Below are 22,328 nucleotides of genomic sequence, written 5' to 3' on the forward strand. Positions count from 1 at the left end.
GACAGGCAGATAGATAGAGAGATAGATAGATAGATAGACAGATTGATAAACATACAGATCGATAGATAGATAGGTAGATAGATAGATAGAAAAATAGACAGCTAGATAGATAGAGAGATAGATAGTTAGATAGATAGAGAGACAGACAGACAGACAGGCAGGTAGATAGATAGATCAATCGATACATAGGTAGATATATAGATAGATATGTAGATCGTTAGCTAGATAGATATACAGACAGATTGCGAAATATATAGTTAGATATATAGATAGTTAGATAGATAGATAGGTAGATAGACAGGTAGATAGATAGAGAGATAGATAGATCGATCGATAGATAGACAAACAGATAGATTGATAGTTAGCTAGATATATAGATATATATATAGATAGATAGATAGATAGTTAGATAGATAGTTAGATTGACAGGTAGATAGATAGAGAGATAGAAAGATCGATCGATAGATAGACAGACAGATTGCTAAACGTATAGTTAGATAGATAGATAGGTAGATAGACATGTAGATAAATAGATAGACAGATAGATGGATAGATTGATAGATCGATAGATAGCTAGATAGATAGATCTGTAGATAGATAGTTAGATAGATATATAGATAGATAGATAGATCGGTAGGTAGATAGTTAGATAGATATATAGATAGATAGAGAGGTAGGTAGATAGGTAGACAGATAGATCGAACAATATATAGATAGATAGACAGGTAGATAGATAGATTGATAGGTAGATAGATAGATAGATCTGTAGATAGGTAGTTAGATAGATATATAGATAGATAGATAGATAGATAGGTACGTAGATTGACAGGTAGATAGTGAGAGAGATAGATAGATCGATCGATAGATAGACAGATAGATAGATAGATCATTCGATACATAGGTAGATATATATTTAGATAGATAGATCGTTAGATAGATAGACAGACAGATTGCTAAACATTTAGTTAGATAGATAGATAGATAGATAGATAGGTAGATAGACAGGTAGATAGATAGATGGATAGATATATAGATAGATAGATAGATAATTAGATAGATAGATAGATAGATAGATAGACTGATAGATAAATAGTTAGATAGATCGATAAATAGATAGATAGACAGGTAGATAGATTAGATAGACAGACAGATAGGTAGATAGTGAAGCAGTTAGACAGCTAGATAGATAGATAGATAGATAGCCAGACAGATTGATAAACATATAGATAGATAGATAGACAGATTGATTAACATATAGACAGATAGATAGATAGGTTAATAGAAAGATAGATAGATAGATAGATAGATAGATAGATAGAAAGATAGATAGATAGATATGAAGATAGATAGATAGATAGATAGACGGATAGACAGATAGACTGAGAGATAAATAGAGAGATAGATAGATGGTTAGATAGATAGATAGACAGATAGATAGATCGCTATATAGATAGATAGATTGATAGATCGATAGATCGATAGATAGATAGATAGATAGATTGTTAGATAGATAGACAGACAGATTGCTAAGCACATAGATGGATAGATAGATAGATAGATAGATAGATCGATCGGTAGATAGATAGTTAGATAAATAGATAGGCAGGTAGATAGATACGTTGATAGATAGATAGATAGATAGAAAGATAGATAGATCGTTCGATAGATAGATAGATAGATAGAAAGTTAGATAAATAGATAGACAGGTAGATAGATAGGTTGATAGATAGATAGATAGATAGATAGCCAGACAGATTGATAAACATATAGATAGATAGATAGATAGATAAGAGGGCTGTTCTCATTGTGCTGTTACTGGGGGGGGGGGGGGGTGGAGAGGGGGAGAAGGCTCTCACTGTCCACCCTATCCAACCCCCTGATCATTTTGTATGCCTCTATTAAGTCTCCTCTTAACTCTTCTGAACGGGGAGGGACTGTTGCCGGGTGCCAAAAGGGAGGTCGGGGGCAGAGGCTGCCTGGGGGGGGTGAGGGGAGCTGTAGGTGCGCGGAGCGTGGGCTGGAGACTGGCCTAAGAAATGTGATGGCTGATCGGCAGAGGAGGGGGGGGGGGGGGGGGGCTGGAAGCTCCCCGACCAGGCTGCTCACATGGAACATTAGAGGTCTAAATGGGTCGGTTAAGAGGGCATGTGTGTTTACGCACTTGAGGGGATTGAAGACGGACGTGGCAATGTTACAGGAGATGCATCTTAGGGTAATCAAACAGACTAGATTAAGGAAGGGATGGGTTGGGCAGGTATTTCACTCAGGGCTGGACCCTAAGGCTGGAGGAGTCGCAATCCTGATTAATAAGCCAGTACAATTCGAGGCGGGAAGTATAGTTGCGGATGTGGGAAGTCGGTAATCATGATTAGTGGGAAGCTGGAAGGGCTGCCGGTGTTACTCATGAATGTCTACGCGCCAAACTGGGATGATGAGGAGTTTATAAGGAGATTGTTAGGGAAGATCTTGGATCTGGACTCGCATAAGCTAGTCATGGGGAGGGACTTCAACATATTCATTGACGCAAGGCTAGACCGGTCGAACTCAAGGACAGACAGGGTGCCAGCAATAGCAAGGGAGCTAAAGGGGTTTATGGAGAAGATGCGGGGAGTGGACCCATGGAGGTTTGGGTGGCCGAAAGTGAAGGAGTTCTCTTTCTACTCACACGTACACAAAGTGTACTCCCGAATCGACTTTTTCATCTTGAACAGGGCTTTCCTATTGGGGGTAGTGGACACTGAGTACTCAGCGACCACGGTCTTGAATCATGCCCCGCACTGGGTGGACTTACAGGTGAGCAAGGAGTGTGCCCAGTGCCCGCATTGGAGATTGGATGTCGGACTGTTAGCGGGTGAAGAGGTGTGTCGATAGTGTGGAAGGATGTAGCAGGTTACAGAGGGATATAGATAGGCTGCACAGCTGGGCTGAGAGGTGGCAAATGGAGTTTAATGTGGAGAAGTGTGAGGTGATTCACTTTGGAAGGAATAACAGGAATGCGGAATATTTGGCTAATGGTAAAGTTCTTGAAAGTGTGGATGAGCAGAGGGATCTAGGTGTCCATGTACATAGATCCCTGAAAGTTGCCACCCAGGTTGATAGGGTTGTGAAGAAGGCCTATGGAGTGTTGGCCTTTATTGGTAGAGGGATTGAGTTCCGGAGTCAGGAGGTCATGTTGCAGCTGTACAGAACTCTGGTACGGCCGCATTTGGAGTATTGCGTACAGTTCTGGTCACCGCATTATAGGAGGGACGTGGAGGCTTTGGAGCGGGTGCAGAGGAGATTTACCAGGATGTTGCCTGGTATGGAGGGAAAATCTTATGAGGAAAGGCTGATGGACTTGAGGTTGTTTTCGTTGGAGAGAAGAAGGTTAAGAGGAGACTTAATAGAGGCATACAAAATGATCAGGGGGTTGGATAGGGTGGACAGTGAGAGCCTTCTCCCGCGGATGGAAATGGCTGGCACGAGGGGACATAGCTTTAAACTGAGGGGTAATAGATATAGGACAGAGGTCAGAGGTAGGTTCTTTACGCAAAGAGTAGTGAGGCCGTGGAATGCCCTACCTGCTACAGTAGTGAACTCGCCAACATTGAGGGCATTTAAAAGTTTATTGGATAAACATATGGATGATAATGGCATAGTGTAGGTTAGATGGCTTTTGTTTCGGTGCAACATCGTGGGCCGAAGGGCGTGTACTGCGCTGTATTGTTCTATAAAAAAAAAGACAACGATTCGATGCAGTGACCAATTCAGTAGTTTTATTTCTGATTACAGCCCTTTATTCAGACAACGGGTCACGGATCCTAAACAAACCCAACAGCGCCTGTTACACAGGAAACTAGGGTTGGTTTGGCGAGATGTTGGATGTCTGCGGCTGCAGGAAAACCCTCAGCTGAGCATTCGCGGTTTTTTCCGGCAGCATGGTTGCCCAGGGGCGCAGTCCATTCCTTTGACAGGATCCTCGTCTGACTGACACCTGTTTACACGACATTCTCCATATTCCACAAAGCAGACTTCTGCAATAGTTGCTGGAAAATAATGCAGAACAATTGATGAATAATTCAGAACTTGTGGAATTAGAACAACCTCAAAACCCAAACCAAAATTTATCAGTGTTGCCTGATCCAACACCGGGGTGAATTTTCCAATTAAAAAATAGCTGAAGTCATGGGGCGTGGCTCTGCCGAGCCGCCGGCTGCCCAACAGGACAAGGAGGAGGTGGGAAAGAGCTGCACGAGGCTTCTTTTGTAGTGGCAGCGACTGTCACTGGAGGACCTGCAGGACTGGGCATGCCGTCAAACACTCTGACTGAGGAGGGGGACAGTGCTACATATCTGCCAGATCGCAGAGGACCATGCTGATGGTCGCCCTGGACTTCTACGTAATGGGGTCTTTCAAGGCGCCGGGTGGGGACCTGTCCGTGATCTCACAGAGCTCGATGTACAGGTGCATCATTGAGGCCCTATATGTCAGGTTGGCGCAATACATCCATTTCAATGTGGACCCAGCCCACCAGGATGCGGGGCAGCGGGATTTGCGAACATTGTGGAGATGCCTCAGGTCCAGGGGGTGATTGACAGGATGCATGTCGCCTACGATCCTCTGGAGATGACAGGCTGGCCTTTCACTTGATGAACGTTCAGCTGATCAGTGACCATGAGGTGTGCATGATACACGTCAGTGCCCGATACCCGGGCAGTATGCACAACACCTTCATCCTGGCAAACTCGACGGTTCCTGGCCACTTTGAGGTTCCACCACCCCCTCCCGGCTGGGGCGTTGGCTCCTTTGGGAGTTTGGGGGGGGGGGGGTGCAGGGTAACCATTGTGGTCGTGGCTGATGACACATTTCCGCAGGCCACAGGCCGACGCGGAGAGCCGCGACAACGACACCCATGCAGCGAACAGGACGTGATCGAGCAGTGATTCGGCATCCTGAAGATGTGGTTCATGTACCTGAACCACTCTTGGGGGTCCTCCCACATCGTAATGCCCTGTTGCATCCTCCACAGCATCGCGCAGCAGAGAGGTGATGGGCTGGAGGAGGAGGATGAATGTCAGGCCTCGTCAGACGACGAGGATGCGGGAGAGGGCGAGGATGGGCACGACATGGAGCCCAGGGAGCCACGGGAGGCCGCACAGCATGCGCGCCTGGGCCTGTACGGACGGGATGTTGTGATAGGCCCCTCTACGGGGTGCCAGCCCTGGTTTGGCAGTAACAGTGGATCTGCTCCATGGATTGGAGGATGATGACAATCCTGCACTGGCATGAGCTCTGGTGCTCTGCATCTTTCGACAACGCCAGACCCCGACCCATGATAGCACTTTCCTCCGTCAGCCTGCGTGATCCCTGCCTACAAGCTGGCCACTCCATCACACAGTCCCATCGAGTCCATGGGATGGCGGAAGTATGGGCGGTGGGGGGGGGGGGGGGGGGGGGGGGGGGAGGGGGGATTTGCGTGGGAGACCAGAGCGGTGAGCGCTGGCTGAATTGCGTGTCCTTGGGCCACGCCCAACATCCACCCATCCCGCCGAACCCCACTCTCTGTGCCCTCTCTGCGTCCAGCTGGGAGCAACCCATCCCTCAAAACCTTCTGACAGAGAACCGAGGCAGATTGTAAAGTTGTGCACCTGTGTAAATTGTGAGCATTTATATGTATATATCACTATCGTATGTGCTGTACCCATGCCATCCGAACTGCTGTCTACCTTTCTGGCCTTATGGACCCCAACGCTACTTCTGGGTGCATCCCATGTGGTACATCGGGAGCGGAGGAGGCCTGCTGTGATTCCTGCCCTGTGACCTGGGTCCCCTTTGGCAGCCATCTTTTGGGGTGCTCGGGTATCCTGGATGGAGTTGTTCCAACCTGTATTGCCCGCTGCCCATGTGATGCGCCAGGGACTGGAAGGAAGTGGGAAGTCTAAGGCGCTGCAGTGTTCCAGCACCACCACCCCTGCCGGAGTCACTGGCATGGGTCCCATCAACTCCTCCTTCCTCAGGGCAATTATTGCCTCCTGGCTATTCCATGGGGTGGGGGTGCGAGTGGAGCTAACCCCTGAAGCTCTTCCACCACTTGGCGCCGCCAGTTCTGGAAGCCCGCTCTCATCTCCACTAGGGTCTCTATGCTCACAGCCATGGTGCACAGGGTGTGGACCACCATCACTCGGACTACGCCACATTATGGTGCGACTGTGCCACCATCTTCTGGGTCTGTGCCAGAACATCCAGTGACAGCACCATCTCCCTCTGGGAATGGGTCACTTCTCTTGTACCTGTGCCATTTCGGCCAGAACCTGGGCAGTGCCACTGACGCTGTCAGCCATGACCTGCTGTGGCTGGTCCACTCTCCGGAGCACCGCTGTAATGTCCAGATGGCTCCGATACATGGCTGCCTGTTATATGGCAGCCCTCTTCTGGGCCTCGGCCACCGACTGCACAGATTGCCCCAGGCCTTGGAAAACTTGACCCATGACGGAAACCATCACCATCAATGCATCCACCGTGGACGCCACCCATGCGGTGTTGGTCTTGGCACCACCTTCTGCTCCTGCACACGGCTGGACTCCCCCACCTGAACCTGCAGGTGTCCGATGCTCACAGGAAATCACTCAGGCAGTCCCAGGGTGTGGGACTGGATCTCCACAATCACTGAAACCGGTTGGATGGCAGCTGGTCCCTGGGGTCGGCCTGCCCATCCGACCGCTGCCCCCTCAATGGTTCTCACCTCCACCTGTTGTACCGTAGCACGTGTGTGATGCACCAGATAGTGTGCCAAGATCCTCTTTAATAAAGTGGCCAACTGAGGTGAGTGTCTCTGGGATGGTGGAGGTGTTGGAGACAGCTGTGATGGAAAGTCGGTGTCTTCCCCGGAACAGAGCTCCGGCGTGTCATGGGATGCGGGTCAATGGTTCCCGTCTGTGTCCATGCCCTCGTCATTGCTGCTCACCACGTGCGGTGCCGGTTGTGGTTGGGGTCGGGGTCAGGATCAGGGGACACCAAAAGGGACTCCACAAACACCTTTAGCTACTGCAAGACACAAGACAAGCGTGATTGCATCACGGGCCGGGTGGGGGTGAGGACGCTGGTGCTGAAGCTGGGGGTGACGGGGTGGTGATGGAGCAGGGGTGTGGAGGTGGTGGTGGTGTGGGTGTGGGGGTTGTTGGAGGGGTGCTGGTGGGGGCGATGGTGGAGCAGGAGTGCGGTGTGCTGGTGGGGTGGTGTGGGGGTGGGGGTTGGTGGAGGTGTGCTGATGGGGGTGGTGGTGGGAGATGTGCTGCAAGTGCTATGGAGAAACTCAACTCAGCAGCATTCCACTTCCATGCCCGATGCCGACCTCCGCCTCGGCGACTGCCCTTTTCTCGAGCCCACTGACCATGTGCAGTTCCCTCTGTTCTGCTATAGTGAGGACCCGCAGGTCTGGGTGTCCCCCTCTAGTCTTCTCTCTATCTCTGCGATTGTGAGCAGCCTTCTCCTGGCTGTGTCAGACAGTCCAACGCAAGCAGTATAGGGGGTGGGGAGCTGGTGGATTCAGTGACCAGGGCACCCAGCCGTGGTGGCCGGTATAGGTGCCGGATTGTGATGTCCGGACGTGATGTCACCGCACGTGATGTCTCCGGCTGTCGTGGTAGGGGTATGGGTGTGGTGGACGGGAGTTGGTGCCAGGGGCACAGTGCTGCCTACTCACACTGGCCGCTCAGAGGATGCCTTGTAGTTGTTTTTAGCACTGCTGGCTGGTCCTCATGGTGTTGCCCACTGCGCTCACGACCTCTACCACCTGCGTCCGGGCACGGAAAACAGTGGTGTTATGGGTGAGGCATTTTCAGAACCCCAAAATGTATCATGGAGTTCAACCAACCTCACCCTTTAATGTATTTGTTGCTTTTCCTAGCACACAGCTTTTTCCCCAGGTGTGGAATTACAATTATGGACACGTGGGTTTTTAAACACAAAACACTGTTTATTCCATGAACTCAACTTAGCATCTTAAATAAACATTGGATCTCTTAACACCCCTTACTTCAAAGGTAACTCAGAAAATATTACAACAGTAATTAATTCCTTAAAATGTTCCTTCAAACTTCCAAGAGACTTAACACCTTTAAACAAAATCACATCAGGTTAAAGGCTTCACTATTATAAGTTTAAATCACCCAAATGATCCAGAGATAGTCTTTCATGGGAGAGATCCAGCTCACTGAAAACACAGACACACACACAGATCTTTTCAAAACTGAAACTAAAAACCTGCAAAACGAACTGTAAAATGGCTGACCTGAGCTCAGCCCCACCCACTCTCTGACATCACTGTTTTCTAAAAGGTACATTGCTTAAACATCCATGCCTTGAAGGCAGTCTCACATGACAGTGGTGACTGGCAGCCTTCCTCCCACCCCGGGGTACAGGGTCGCCCGCCTCTCCTTCAAGGCATCAAGAAGGGTCTGGAGCTCGACCTCCTTGAAATGCGGTGCCACTCTCCTTGCTGCCATCTTGTTGGCTGGGATGGTGTGTGTGGGGAGTGCAGTGTGAATGTGCGGCTGTAGCTTGTCAGCCTCCTGAGTGTGAATCGCAAATCCGGCACCGTTTGTCATTGGAATCGATTGTGTTCCACATGGTGCCGGTGCAGGTCCCTTAACGTTCCGTGACCTGGTCCAGGTTCGGCACCAATTTTGCTGTTGTAGAAGTTCATCGGGCATCAACATGGCAAATCCGGCCAAAAGTGCTGACACCACGACTGAATCGGTGGATTTTTCAAAAAATTCATTTGACAGGATGTAGCCGCTGCTGGTTAGGCCAGCATTTATTGCCCATCCAGTTACCCTTCAGGATGTATTGGTGAGCTGCCTTCTTGAACTGCTGCATTAGTTTAAGTGTAGGTACACCCACTGTGCTGTTACGGAGGGAGTCCCAGGATTTTTCCCCAGTGACAGCGAAGGATAGGTCATATATTTCCAAGTCAGGATGAACATAAGAACATAAGAACTAGGAACAGGAGTAGGCCATCTGGCCCCTCGAGCCTGCTCCGCCATTTAATGAGATCATGGCTGATCTTTGTGGACTCAGCTCCACTCTCCGGCCCGTACACTATATCCCCGAATCCCTTTATTCTTTAGAAAGGCATCTATCTTTTTCTTAAAAACGTTTAAAGAAGGAGCCTCAACTGCTTCACTGGGCAAGGAATTCCAGAGAATCACAACCCTTTGGGTGAAGAAGTTCCTCCTACACTCTGTCCTAAATCTACCTCACCTTATTTTGAGGCTATGCCCCCTAGTTCTGCTTTCCCCAACCAGTGGAAACAACCTGCCCACATCTATCCTATCTATTGCCTTCATAATTTTATATGTCTCAATAAGACCCCCCCCCCGCATCCTTCTAAACTCCAATGAGTACAGTCCCAGTCTACTCAACCTCTCGTCATAATCTAATCCCCTCAACTCTGGGATCCACCTAGTGAATCTCCTCTGCACTCCCTCCAGTGCCAATATGTCCTTTCTCAGGTAAGGAGACCAAAACTGAACACAATACTCCAGATGCGGCCTCACCAACACCCTATACAATTGCAGCATAACCTCACTAGTCTTGAACTCCATCCCTCTAGCAATGAAAGACAAAACTCGATTAGCCTTCTTAATCACCTGTTGCACCTGCACACCAACTTTTTGCGACTCGTGCACCAGCACACCCAGGTCCCTCTGCACAGCAGCATGTTTTAACATCTTACCACTTAAATAATAATCCATTCTGCTGTTATTCCCCCCAAAATGGATAGCCTCACACTTGGCAACATTGAATTCCATCTGCCAGACCCGAGCCCATTCACCTAACCTATCCAAATTCTTCTGCAGACTCCCGGTATCCTCTGCCCTTTTTGCTTTACCACTCATCTTAGTGTCGTCTGCAAACTTTGACACAGTGCACTTGGTCCCCAACTCCAAATCGTCTATGTAAATTGTGAACAACTGCGGGCTACAGGTTGCCAACCAGAGAAACACCCATTTATCCCCACTCTCTGCTTTCTATTAGTTAATCAATCCTCTATCCATGCTACCACTTTACCCTCAATGCCATGCATCTTTAGTTTATGCAGCAATCTTTTGTGTGACACCTTGTCAAAAGCTTTCTGGAAATCCAGATATACCACATCCATTGGCTCCCCGTTATCTACTGCACTGGTAACGTCCTCAAAAAATAATTCTACCAAATTAGTCAGACACGACCTACCCTTTGTGAACCCATGCTGCGTCTGCCCAATGGGACAATTTCCCTCCAGGTGCCCCGCTATTTCCTCCTTAATGATAGATTCCAGCATTTTCCCTACAACCGAAGTTAAGCTTACCGGCCTATAATTACCCACTTTCTGCCGACCTCCTTTTTTAAACAGTGGTGTCACGTTTGCTACTTTCCAATCCTCTGGGACCACCCCAGGGTCTAGTGAATTTTGATAAATTATCACTAGTGCGTATACAATTTCCCTAGCCATCTCTTTTAACACTCTGGGATGCATTCCATCAGGGCCAGGAGACTTGTGTAACTTTAGCCCCATTACCTTGCCCAATACTGCCTCCTTAGTGATTACAATCATCTCAAGGTCCTCACCTATCATATCCTTATTTCCATCAGTCACTGGCATGTTATTTGTGTCCTCCACTGTGAAGACTGATCCAAAAAGCCTGTTCAGATCCTCAAACATTTCCCCGTCTCCTATTATTAAATCTCCCTTCTCATCTTCCAAAGGACCAATATTTACCTTAGCCACTCTTTTTTGTCTTATATATTTGTAGAAGCTTTTACTATCTGCTTTTATGAACTGAGCCAGTTGACTTTCATAGTCTACCTTACTCTTCTTTATGGCTTTTTTTAGTAGCTTTCTGTTGTCCCCGAAAGACTTCCCAGTCCTCTAGTCTCGCACTAATTTTTGCCACTTTGTATGTTTTTTCCTTCAATTTGATACTCTCCCTCACCTCCTTAGATATCCACGGTCGATTTTTCCCCTTTCTACCGTCTTTCTTTTTTGTCGGTATGAACCTTTTCTGAACACTGTGAAAGATCGCTCGGAAGGTTCTCCACTGCTCCTCAACTGCTTCACCATGAAGTCTTTGCTCCCAGTCTACCTTAGCTAGTTCTTCTCTCATCCCATTCTAATCGCCTTTGTTTAGGCACAAAACACTAGTGTGGTGATGGTGAGAGTCTTGGAGGGGAACGTCCACGCGGTGGGATTCTGCTGCTCTCCTTCTGCTGCTCTGGTCCTTCTAGATGGGAGCAGTCGTGTGTTTGAAAGATGCTGTTGAAGGATCCTTGGTGATTTTTGCAGTGCATCTTATAGATGGTACACATGGCTGGTACTGTTTGCCGAGGTGGAGCGTTTGAATGTTTGTGGAAGGAGGAGCAATCAAGCGGGACTGCTTTGTCATGGATGGTATCGAGCTTCTTCAGTGTTGTTGGAGCTGCACTCGTCCAGGCAAGTGGAGAGCATTTCATTACTTGTGCCTTGTAGATGGTGGGCCAGCTTTGGGGGGGGGGGTCAGGAGGTGAGTTACTCGCCGTTGGATTCCTAGTCTTTGACCTGCCCTGGTAGCCACAGTATTAATGTGGCTTGTCCAGTTCAGTTTCTGATCGATGGTAACCCCCTGGGTGTTGATTGTAGGAGATACAGCGATGGTAATGCCATTAAATGTCAATGGGCGATGGTTAGATCCTCTCTTGTAGGATATGGCCATTGCCTGACACTTGTATGGCGCGAATGTAACTTGCCACTTGTCAGCCCAAGCCTGGATATTGCCCAGGTCTTGTTGTATTTAGACATGGACTGCTTCATTATCCGAGGAATCGTGAATGGTGCTGAACATTGTGCAGTCATCTGCAAACATCCCCACTTCTGACCTTATGGTGCTCAGGTCATTGATGAAGCATCTGAACATGTTTGGACCTAAGACACTATCCTGAAGAACTCCTGCAGTGATGCCCTGGAGCTGAGATGATTGACTTGCAACCACTACAGCCATCTTCCTTTGACATGTATGACTCCAGCAGAGACTTTTCCCCCTGATTCCCATTGAATCCAATTTAGCGAGGGCTCCTTGATGCCATACTCGGTCAAATGCTGCTTGATGTCAAGGGCAGTCACTCTCACCTCACCTATGGCATTCAATGCTTTTTCCCACGTTTTAACCAAGCCTGTAATGAGGTCTGGAGCTGAGTGACCGTGGAGGAACCCAAACTGAGAGTAAGTGAGCAGGTCTTGCCGCCTAAATGCTCCTTGATAGCACTGCTGATGACTCCTTCCATCACTTTGTTGACGATAGAGAGTATACTGATGGTGCAGTAACTGGCTGTGTTGGATTTGTCCTGTTTCTTGTATGCAGTACACACCTGGGCAATTTTCCACATTGCTGGGTAGATGCCAGTGTTGTAGCTGTTCTGCAAACAGAATGGCCAGGGATGTAGCAAGTTCTGGAGCACAAGTCTTCAGTACTATTGTCGGATTATAATCAGGGCCCATGGCCGTTGCAGTATCCAGTGCGTTCAGCCTTTTATTTACATCACGTGGAGTGAATCGTATTGGTTGAAGACTGACACCTGTTATGCTGAGGACCGCTGGCGGAGACCGAAATGGATCATCCACTCAGCACTTCTGGCTGAAGATTGTTGAGAATCCCTCAGCCTTGTCATTTGCACTGATGTGCTGGGCGCCTCCATCATTGAGGATGGGGATACGTGTGGACCCTTCTCCTCCATAAGAACTAAATTGGCGCCAGACCCGGAGCAATCCATGATCCGTTAATTGTCTACACCAGTGGCACGTGGAATATAATTGACTCAAATGAAAAACGATGTCCGATTCACTGGAGTCGGGATTGACACTTGGGCGTCTGACAAGATGCAGCAGCTTATCAGCACTCCACACACGCTCATCACAGCAACACGACGGCAGCCTCAGAGCGACACCCCGGTTTGTGCACATGGAGCTGGAGTCCTTGCCGAATGCTGGGCAGGAGAGTTGAGCCACACTGTTCTCCGAGGTGGGAAGGAGGATGCCACCTGCCACCATAAAACGAGCCTGGGTGCAGGTGGCAGAGGCCGTGAGTTCAATGGACCCGCCGTCAGGACTGGCCAGCAGTGCAGAAAGAAGCTGCACAACCTCCTCAGGGCAGCCAGGGTGAGTATGCAGCACTGTGTCGCTGGCAGGAACCCCCATCCCACACACTTGCAACTCTTCCCCACCCGGAGGGTGGACAAACCCCAACCACTGGCAGTGTGCGAGCTCCCCATCATGCACCACATGCCAGCACCCATACTGGCTGCAATGGCCCGATGCCCTGGCCACGAAGGCTACCAGCGGCCCACTCCCTGCTGCTCATATCTGACTGTCTAACACCGCAAGCTTTCTGTCTCCCCCCCACACCCCAGGAGAAGGCAGCGCATAACAGCAAAGAGCGGAGAAAACCGGAGAGGGACTGTCGGACGTGGGGCCTCTCACTGCACTGGAAAGGCAGCTACGACACCAGGTCGATAAGCCAGGAGGGCACTCGCCAAGGCGGTCTGCATCGGGCAGATCGCCTGGCGTTCATCCTCCTCTTTCAACACGTCACCCCTCTGTTGGATTGGATTGGATTTGTTTATTGTCACGTGTACCGAGGTACAGTGAAAAGTATTTTTCTGCGAGCAGCTCAACAGATCATTAAGGCGGCCTTCCGGGTGCGGCGATGACCAGCTAAGTCGCACGTTTCGGCAGCTCCCGGTGGAACGGACTTTTGGGCTCTTAATAAGAGCCCCAACGGCAATTTTAATGGCTAAAAGTACTGTGCGGTAAACCAGAAGGGAATCCCTCCTGGATACGGATGAAAAAAGGAGAGGAAAGTGGCCGGATTGCGGTGGATCCTCTAGAGCAGCGGCAAGGAAGGCAACCAAAAACCAAGATGGCGTCGGAAGGTGGCAGTTTAACATGGGGCCCTGAACAACAAGAGTTTTTGAAACGCTGCGTGGAAGAGCTTAAAAAGGAGATGAAGAAGGAGCTGTTGGCCCCGATATTACAGGCGATTGAAGGGCTAAAAGATGAGCAAAAGACCCAGGAGCGGGAGCTTCGGGTCGTGAAGGTAAAGGCTGCCGAGAATGAGGACGACATACAGGGCCTGGTGGTGAAGACAAAGATGCACGAGGCACACCATAAACGATGTGTGGAAAGACTGGAGGTGCTGGAGAACAACGCGAGGAGGAATAACTTAAGGATTCTTTGTCTTCCTGAAGGTGCGGAGGGAGCGGACGTCGGGGCATATGTGAGCACGATGCTGCACTCGTTAATGGGAGTGGAGGCCCCGATGGGTTCGCTGGAGGTGAAGGGAGCATACCGAGTGATGGCGCGAGGACCGAGAGCAGGAGAAATTCCTAGAGCCATAGTGGTGAGATTCCTCCGTTTTAAGGATAGAGAGATGGTCCTTAGATGGGCAAAGAAAACTCGGAGCAGTAAGTGAGAGAACGCGGTGATCCGCGTATACCAAGACTGGAGTGCGGAGGTGGCGAGAAGGAGGGCGAGCTTTAATCGGGCCAAGGCAGTGCTTCACAAAAAGAAGATAAAATTCGGAATGCTGCAACCGGCAAGACTGTGGGTCACATATCAAGGGAGGCACCACTACTTTGAGACGGCGGATGAGGCGTGGACTTTTATTGTAGAAGAAAAATTGGAATGAGCGGGTTATTAAAAAAGAACGTTTGAAACAAAGTGGTGGGGCGAGTATGGGGGGCGAAGAGGGGGGTAAAAAGGGGGGAAAGAGGAGTTTTATGTTATTAATCCTGCGATGTGGTAACTTTTCTCTCTTCCACAGGTGGCGGTGGGGGGAGGAAAGGAGGTGGAGGAGATGGGGCGTTGGCCATTGGGGGCGGGGCCAGGGGGGAAGCGCAGGCTCGGTTCCCGCGTTATGATAATCATGGCGGGAATAGGGAAGCAGGAAGGAGGGGGCGTCGCACGGTGCGAGCCGAGGTCACGGGGGGAAGCCGAGGTCGGCCAGAGTTTGCTGACTTCTGGGAGCAACATGGGGGGTGTAACTACGCTAGTGGGGGATCTAGCGGGGGTGGGGGGGGTGGGGGGGGAGTTATTGGGTTGCTGCTGGGGAGAGGGGGGAGCTGGCATGGGGTGGGGTGGGCGGGGGTGCACCGTCTGGGGGGGGGGGGCACAGCTGCGTGGGAACCGGGTGAGGAGCTGGAAAAAGGGGATGGCTAATCGACGAGGGTGGGGGGTAAAAAGCCCCCCAACCCGGCTGATCACGTGGAATGTGAGAGGGCTGAACGGGCCGATAAAGAGGGCCCGGGTACTCGCACACCTTGAGAAACTTAAGGCAGACGTGGTTATGTTACAGGAGACGCACTTGAAACTGATAGACCAGGTTAGACTACAAAAAGGATGGGTGGGGCAGGTGTTTCATTCGGGGCTAGACGCGAAAAACAGGGGGGTGTCTATACTAGTGGGGAAGCGGGTAATGTTTGAGGCAAAGACCATAGTGGCGGATAGCGGGGCAGATACGTGATGGTGAGTGGCAAATTACAGGGGGAGACGGTGGTTTTGGTAAATGTATATGCCCCGAACTGGGATGATGCCAATTTTATGAGGCGTATGCTAGGACGCATCCCGGACCTAGAGGTGGGAAAGTTGGTAATGGGGGGAGATTTCAATACGGTTCTGGAACCAGGGCTGGACAGGTCGAGGTCCAGGACTGGAAGGAGGTCGGCAGCAGCTAAGGTGCTTAAAGATTTTATGGAGCAGATGGGAGGAGTAGACCCGTGGAGATTTAGCAGACCTAGGAGTAAGGAGTTTTTGTTTTTCTCCTATGTCCACAAAGTCTATTCACGAATAGACTTTTTTGTTTTGGGAAGGGCGTTGATCCCGAAGGTGAGGGGAACGGAGTACACAGCTATAGCCATTTCGGATCACGCTCCACATTGGGTGGACTTGGAGATAGGGGAGGAAACAGAAGGGCGCCCACCCTGGAGAATGGACATGGGACTAATGGCAGATGAGGGGGGTGTCTAAGGGTGAGGGGTGCATTGAAAAGTACTTGGAACTCAATGATAATGGGGAGGTCCAGGTGGGAGTGGTTTGGGAGGCGCTGAAGGCAGTGCTTAGAGGGGAGCTGATATCAATAAGGGCACATAAAGGAAAGCAGGAGAGTAGGGAACGGGAGCGGTTGCTGCAAGAACCTCTGAGGGTGGACAGGCAATATGCGGATGCACCGGAGGAGGGACTGTACAGGGAAAGGCAAAGGCTACACGTAGAATTTGACTTGCTGACAACGGGTACTGCAGAGGCACAGTGGAGGAAGGCACAGGGTGTACAGTACGAATATGGGGAGAAGGCGAGCAGGTTGGTGTCCCACCAATTGAGGAAAAGGGGAGCAGCGAGGGAAATAGGGGGAATGAGGGATGAGGAAGGAGAGATGGAGCAGGGAGCGGAGAGAGTGAATGGAGTGTTCAAGGCATTCTATAAAAGATTATACGAAGCTCAACCCCCGGATGGGAGGGAGAGAATGATGGGCTTTCTGGACCGGCTGGAATTTCCTAAGGTGGAGGAGCAGGAGAGGGTGGGACTGGGAGCACAGATCGAAATAGAGGAAGTAGTGAAAGGAATTAGGAGCATGCAGGCGAGGAAGGCTCCGGGACCGGATGGATTTCCAGTTGAATTTTATAGGAAATATGTGGACTTGCTCGCCCCGCTACTGATGAGGACCTTTAATGAGGCAAAGGAAAGGGGACAGCTGCCCCCGACTACGTCTGAGGCAACGATATCGCTTCTCCTAAAGAAGGAAAAAGACCCGCTGCAATGTGGGTCCTATAGACCTATTTCCCTCCTAAATGTAGACGCTAAGATTCTGGCTAAGGTAATGGCAATGAGGATAGAGGATTGTGTCCCGGGGTGGTCCACGAGGACCAAACTGGGTTTGTGAAGGGGAGACAGCTGAATACGAATATACGGAGGCTGCTAGGGGTAATGATGATGCCCCCACCAGAGGGGGAAGCGGAGATAGTGGTGGCGATGGATGCCGAGAAAGCATTTGATAGAGTGGAGTGGGATTATTTGTCGGAGGTGCTGAGGAGATTTGGTTTTGGAGATGAGTATGTTAGATGTGTACAGCTGTTGTATAGGGCCCCGATGGCGAGTGTGGTCACGAATGGACGGGGATCTGCATACTTTCGGCTCCATAGAGGGACAAGGCAGGGATGCCCTCTGTCCCCATTATTGTTTGCGCTGCCAATTGAGCCTCTGGCAATAGCATTGAGGGGTTCCAGGAAATGGAGGGGAGTACTCAGAGGAGGAGAAGAACACCGGGTATCTCTGTATGCGGATGATTTGCTGCTCTATGTAGCGGACCCGGCGGAGGGGATGTCAGAGATAATGCGGACACTTCAGGAGTTTGGAGAATTCTCAGGATATAAACTGAACATGGGGAAAAGTGAGTTGTTTGTGGTGCATCCAGGGGAGCAGAGCAGAGAAATAGAAGACTTACCGCTGAGGAAGGTAACAAGGGACTTTTGTTATTTGAGGATCCAGATAGCCAAGAATTGGGGCACATTGCATAGGTTAAATTTAACGCGGTTGGTGGAACAGATGGAGGAGGACTTCAAGAGATGGGACATGGTATCCCTGTCATTGTCAGGGAAGGTGCAGGCGGTTAAAATGGTAGTCCTCCCGAGATTCCTTTTTGTGTTTCATTGCCTCCCGGTGGTGATCACGAAGGCTTTTTTCAAAAGGATTGAAAAGAGTATCATGAGTTTTGTGTGGGCCGGGAAGACCCCGAGAGTGAGGAAGGGATTCTTACAGCGTAGTAGGGATAGGGGAGGGCTGGCACTACCGAGCCTAAGTGAGTACTACTGGGCCGCCAATATCTCAATGGTGAGTAAATGGATGGGAGAAGAGGAGGGGGCAGCGTGGAAGAGATTGGAGAGGGCGTCCTGTAGGGGGACTAGCCTACAAGCTATGGTGACGGCCCCATTGCCGCTCTCACCGAAGAAATACACCACAAGCCCGGTGGTGGTGGCTACTTTGAAAATGTGAGGGCAGTGGAGACGGCATAGGGGAAAGACGGGAGCCTTGGTGGGGTCCCCGATAAGAAATAATCATAGGTTTGCTCCGGGGAGAATGGATGGGGGATTTGGAATATGGCAAAGAGCAGGAGTAACACAATTGAAAGATCTGTTTGTGGATGGAAAGTTTGCAAGTCTGGGAGCGCTGACCGAGAAATAGGAGTTGCCCCAAGGGAATGCATTCCGGTATATGCAACTGAGGGCTTTTGCGAGGCAACAGGTGAGGGAATTCCCGCAGCTCCCGACGCAGGAGGTGCAGGACAGAGTGATCTCAAAGACATGGGTGGGGGACGGTAAGGTGTCAGATATATATAGGGAAATGAGGGACGAGGGGGAGAGTATGGTAGATGAGCTGAAAGGGAAATGGGAAGAAGAGCTGGGGGAGGAGATTGAGGAGGGGCTGTGGGCTGATGCCCTATGTAGGGTAAACTCATCGTCCTCGAGTGCCAGGCTAAGCCTGATACAATTTAAGGTGTTACACAGGGCGCATATGACTGGAGCACAGCTCAGTAAATTTTTTGGGGTAGAAGATAGGTGTGCGAGATGCTCGAGAAGACCAGCGAATCACACCCAGATGTTCTGGTCATGTCCGGCACTACAGGGGTTTTGGGTGGGGGTGACAAAGGTGCTTTCGAAAGTAGTGGGGGTCCGGGTCGAACCAAGCTGGGGGTTGGCTATATTTGGGGTTGTAGAAGAGCCGGGAGTGCAGGAGGCGAGAGAGGCTGATGTTTTGGCCTTTGCGTCCCTAGTAGCCCGGCGCAGGATACTGTTGATGTGGAAGGAAGCCAAGCCCCCGGGGGTGGAGACCTGGATAAATGACATGGCAGGGTTTATAAAGCTGGAAAGGATTAAGTTCGTCCTAAGGGGATCGGCTCAAGGGTTCACCAGGCAGTGGCAACCGTTCGTCGAATACCTCACAGAAAGATAGGGGGAGTGGGAAAGAAGAAGACAGCAGCAGCAGCCCGGGGGGGGGGGGGGGGGGGGGGGGGGGGGAGGAACCAGAAGGACTCTCAGGGTTGTTAACATATATGTATAATATGTATAGGTTGTTGTTATAGATAATTGTATATTGGACTGTTAAATCATATTTTTGGAGAGTGTATATCTGAGACAAGGCAGTTGCCATTTAGTTTTAGTTTTCGTTTTTGTTATATATTATTTATTTTTTGTTTATAAAACAGGCCATTGTTATTTGTACTGTTATATTACTGTGTAAAGGATACACAATGTACGGTGATGGTTGGCCAAAAATTATATATATTTAATTTTTAAAAAAACAGATCATTAAATACATGAGAAGAAAAGGGAATTAAAGAAAATACATAATAGGGCAACACAACATATACAATGTAACGATCATTAGCACTGGCATCGGATGAAGCATACAGGGTGTAGTGTTAATGAAGTCAGTCCATAAGAGGGTCATTTAGGAGTCTGGTAACAATGGGGAAGAAACTGTTTTTGAGTCTGTTCGTGCGTGTTCTCAGACTTCTGTATCTCCTGCCCGATGGAAGAAGTTGGAAGAGTGTGTAAGCTGGGTGGGAGGGATCTTTGATTATACTGCCCGTTTTCCCCAGGCAGCGGGAGGTGTAGATGGTGTAGATGTTGCGCGATGTTGTGGATGAGGCAGCAGGTCACAACGATGTGGGCCATCTCCCAGCGCTTTACTGGTGGGCCTCTCTAAAGCGGTCTAGGCAACCTAACTGCATCTTCATGATGCCGAAGCACCGCTCGATCACGCCCCTGGTTGTGGCATGGGCATTTTAGCTGGCCTCCTCTTCAGACTGTGGCCTCTGGATTGGCGTCATCAGCCATGACTACAGCAAATAACCCCTGTCACCCAATGGCCAACCCCTCACCTAGAGATGCGCCTCGAAGATATCACGATCCATCGAGTATGCCAAGATGAAAGTGTTGTGCACTCTGCCTGTGTACCGGGTGCAGACGTGTATGATGTGCAGTTTATGATCTCACACCAGTTGCACGTTGACCGAGCGAAGCCCCTTTTGGTTTCTGAAAACCGGGCTATCATGGGCCGGTGCTAATAGGGCGACATGGATCCTGTAATTTCCCCCTGGCCATGGCGCATCGTGGCGATGGTAGCACACCTCACTGTCCTGCCACCCTGATGGGCTCGGTCCACTTTGAACTTGATATATTGTGCCGACCGGGCATATCGGGCCTCTGTAATGGCGAGATGCAACTGTGAGATTCCAGACAAGTCCCCACTCGGCACTGTGGGACCCCGTGGCATAAAAGGTCAGGGCAACCATCAACAACCCATTCCCCTCGGTTCAATGTGCACCATGATCTGGCAGATATGCAGTCGGTCCCCCTTGTTCTTTCGAATTTTGTTGTTCTTTAGGGTTTTGGTCAATGTTGGTATCATGACCGGTACAGGCTTGGAGGGCTGAAGGGCCTGTTCCTGTGTTGCATTGCTCTTGTTCTTTGCTCAGCCGGAGTCTTCGACTGCATGCCAGATCCAGCAGGTCCCTGAATGACAGGCACTCATGTTGGACTCATGTTGTGCTATCCTCCCACCTCCTCCTCATCGGCCTGTTGGGCGACTGGCTCTCCATCCTCACCGGCTGGCTCTTGTTTCTCGAAGACAGGCACCACCACTGCAAGGGTGCTCTCGAGTGCGGGGGTGGTGGAGTGGGGGACACCTAGGGCTAGTGTCACTCTGCACAAACCTAGGCCACTTGATGTGCACCCCACCTGATGTGGGGTGCACATCCAGATGGCTGCCTTGCAGTGCATGGCAGCGGCACTCCGCACCTTGACACCCTGGTGTCACCCCGACAACACGGCCCATTCCCTGATCACCCCCCGCCCCATCTCCCCTTGCGACTCGCCCTGGCCCTGACAGACGCCAACCCCACCCCCCAGCCAGCCCTGTCAGCGGCAGGACCAGCAACCCATTGGCATGCCTCTTCATTTCCTACAACATCCCTCTCCCTCAGCAGCCACGGTGTCTGTTTCCTGATTATTAAAGCCACAAGTAAAACACGCCATTGGTAATTCCTCCGGGCAAAGATGGACTATTGTGGGATCCCTGGAGAATGCCGGATCAGGTCCGTTAATGATATGCCAATGGTGACTGCTGTACATGCGGTTGAGAATGCATTAACACAGCTGCCGAGGCACCAGAGCATGGCATTCTATCGGTCAGCCATCACCAGCAATGATTTTCACCTTCCACAATGCTCTACACAATCGGGTCTTGAGATTCTTGCGCTGCCCTGGAGTTAGGAGTATCCTGGGATATTCTCCACTTGCCTGACGAGTGCCGCTCCAACAGCTCTCAAGAAGCTTCACGCCATCCAGGAAAAAGAGACCCTCTTAAATAGCACCCCAATTAAAAAATACTCCCTTCAACACTGATGCGTATTGGCAGCAGTGTGTGCTCTGTGGAATATGCACTGCAGTAATTCATCAGTGCACCTTCAGATGTATATTCATCATCTAGAAAGTAAAGAGCAGCAGACAGATGGGGACGCCACCACCTGCATATTCCCCTCCAAGCCACTCACCATCCTGAGTTGAAAATATATGCATTTCCACCTCCGCGATAAGTGAATAATCCTGCAACTCCCTCCTTAACAGCACTGTGGGTGTACATACACCACATAGACTGCAGATGGTCAAAAAGGCGACTCACCACCACCTACGATGAGAAAAATTGGAAAAGTGCTTGACTGTTTTGAAACCTACATCCCATGGACCACAAAAAATGAAATAGCAAATCAAATATCAGTTTCAGAGAGAAAAATGCAGTAAGGAAAAAGTTATAGAATGGGAGCTGAAAGATCAGATAAATCTGGCACCTCTCCTGTCGATTTCGGATTGAGCAGTTATAAACGGAGTCATCACGATGATACACAGCATCAGAAACTGCACACTCCCCATGATTCGCACCTTTCTCAGGATCAGACAACTAAAGTGGAAATGTTCTGAATCTGTTTCCGAGTGGTCGCTGCATTTATACTCACACAAATTGGGAATAAATCTGTTGCCTAAATATATTCCGTGTTTTTTTGCATTCTGCTTCTGGAACATTCAGTTAGCAATTTGCCACAAATGGCAATATTCCATCTTTCTGATCACAAGGTAGGAATTTCGACGTCAGTCCAGGATCCCCACAGTGAGCTCAACCGATAAGAACTCCCTGTTACACAGACAGAATGTCTAGGTTTGTCATGCACTGTCTCTCTCCATCATTCTGGCTGACGGTGTTTGCACAGATTTCAACCTTGCTGCTTTAG

At 49.9% G+C, this 22,328-nt stretch overlaps 1 long non-coding RNA gene across 1 annotated transcript; it reads right to left on the reverse strand.

The window, feature by feature from the left end:
- Positions 1-3,735: 3,735 nt before the first annotated feature.
- Positions 3,736-22,127, reverse strand: LOC140411615 (uncharacterized). Its single transcript, XR_011940899.1, has 2 exons — positions 21,891-22,127; positions 3,736-4,025 (listed from the first exon to the last, which is right to left on the reverse strand). It is a non-coding gene; the product is annotated as an uncharacterized lncRNA (long non-coding RNA).
- Between the last annotated feature and the right edge of the window lie 201 nt (positions 22,128-22,328).

This window comes from Scyliorhinus torazame, chromosome 4 (assembly GCF_047496885.1).
Source record: "Scyliorhinus torazame isolate Kashiwa2021f chromosome 4, sScyTor2.1, whole genome shotgun sequence".
Classification (NCBI taxonomy): domain Eukaryota; kingdom Metazoa; phylum Chordata; class Chondrichthyes; order Carcharhiniformes; family Scyliorhinidae; genus Scyliorhinus; species Scyliorhinus torazame.